General features: G+C 39.9%; 1 long non-coding RNA gene across 2 annotated transcripts in view; it reads right to left on the reverse strand.

Annotated features, from left to right (window-relative positions):
• Positions 1-1,948, reverse strand: part of LOC108446784 — an 8,690-nt gene that overhangs the window by 3,098 nt on the left and 3,644 nt on the right. The window contains exons 2-3 of one of the 2 annotated variants that reach the window (XR_001862088.1): positions 1,158-1,224; positions 260-357 (exon numbers count right to left, since the gene is read on the reverse strand). This is a non-coding gene — a long non-coding RNA (uncharacterized LOC108446784). Of the gene's footprint in view, positions 1-259; positions 358-1,157; positions 1,943-1,948 lie in introns of those variants that run through there. The other variant, XR_001862087.1, reaches the window with a different exon arrangement.

Genomic DNA, 1,948 nt, shown 5'->3' on the forward strand with positions numbered 1-1,948 from the left:
TTCTGTTTGACTGGTTATATACATATATATATATATATATATATAGTAAAGAACTGTTATTCCTATTTCCCACATCTTCGCCTAAAGGCCCTTGATTTCAAAATACAATAATTTAGAGGGAAAAGGGGTTATATCTGCCACTTCAAGGGGGGGCTTCTGCCTTCCTTAGCAGACACCTGTCTTTCAAAACCGAGACAAGAAGACAGTTCTAATTGTAATAAATATGGCTTAGGTTTAGGACAGATGTGTACATACTCACCCATAAGATGATATGCTTATGAAAGTGGTCTAATTAACATAGATGAGATGGCCCCATAAATGAGACTGTCAGAGCCTTCCCTTGAATGGACATGTCACCTGGAAAGGAATGGAACGGAACAGGTAGAGAGTGTGTGGTTTGTCTTTACTCAAATATACAGAGCCCTGGGGGCAAAAAAAGCCCTTTTAAAGGCTGTATGAAAAATCACTCAGATCATTATCTGTGCAATGACCACATACACACAGAATCTCATATGCAAAGGATTTAAATAAGGATATTGCAGGAAAGAAAAAAGATATGTAATGTCTGCATATCCCTGGAGCAGGTGCTGTGATTAGCACTGCTCTTTGAGCTTGTTGCAGCAAGGAACCCAGTACGAAGCAGTAGAAGAATGGTACAAAAATTCTTTGGGAAGGGAAACATAAACAAGTCTCAGGAGTACTGGGTTTCCTGACCAGAAATACAGCAGATGTCAGGAAGAATAACAAAAAACACCAAAAACCAAAAACCCAAACCCCCTCAAAACAGTAACAACAAAGCCCCCCAAGCCCCCACAACAACAAAGAACAATAAAACCAACCTCAAGGAGGAGATCTGCAAAGCCAGTGGAAATATGAACAGGAAATGTGAGGAAAAGTAAATGAAAGGGAATATTTGTTGAAGCAAAGCAATCAGGAATTGCACAGGATCTGTTTCACAGAGCTAGCTGTAGTTCATGTATGGGCTTAAACTGCAACTCTGAGAATCTGCATAACCAATATTATATGTAACACTGATTTGAGGGACAAAGATGGTTCAGTCAGGCCCACATTCTCCACTAGAGAAGTCAAATGGAGTTTAGAGAAGTTCATGCTTCTTTTTAAGAACTAAGGAATAAAGTTCAGAGAAAAATACTTACTTAAGACTTTTCTAGTGTAGATTCTGAGTACTGAGGGTGTATTCTTATCATCAGCATAGCCTGGAGTCTGTCCAAAATGCAGAAATAAAACAGCAAAATGTGTGACTAAAATAGAGTCCTGTTTGTTTAGCCAATGTGTGATATCTCTATGTGTGTAGTCATAAAAACACTGGATGTGTCCTTCTGTAAAAACCAACACTGAAGTTGGAAAGTGAACAGTATTATTCTTTATAGGCACAGCTACTGAATTTAAACAATTTTTGGTCACATCACCATTCAAAAGTTATTCCAAGTGCACCAAAAAATGAGACAAGATTAAAACAACAGTTGTATGTATTAATTATAGAAAACCTCAGCTATGCATTTTGATGACAGCTCTGGTTTCTAGTATAGGCTAAACCAAAGACAAGTGACTGAATGGGCAGTCAGCAGAGATCCACGAAGCATCACACCTGCACTTGAAATTGCCCCTACGGACAGTGAGCTGGAAGGATTTATGATACAGCTCTGCACAGGTCTTGTACTCGCCAGCAAAGGGCCAAACCTTATCCAAACCACAGCGAAGTGGTTGCTGTCCATATCAATACGAATGCTTCATTCCTCCCCATCGCCATAGCATCACTAAACCATGCAATGAAACTTGTACTTGAACTAATTTAAGCATCATTTTGCTTCCGGAAATTAGTATCACCCATTAATTTTCTGAACAACGGTTTCGAAGCAAAGCTTATTAGCGTGGCAGAGACAAAGGTTCCCTGGGCACCACGAGCTGGGGCTGGACCGGGGCAGCC

The sequence above is a fragment of the Corvus brachyrhynchos genome, unplaced genomic scaffold (genome assembly GCF_000691975.1).
Source record: "Corvus brachyrhynchos isolate BGI_N302 unplaced genomic scaffold, ASM69197v1 scaffold544, whole genome shotgun sequence".
Classification (NCBI taxonomy): Eukaryota; Metazoa; Chordata; class Aves; order Passeriformes; family Corvidae; genus Corvus; species Corvus brachyrhynchos.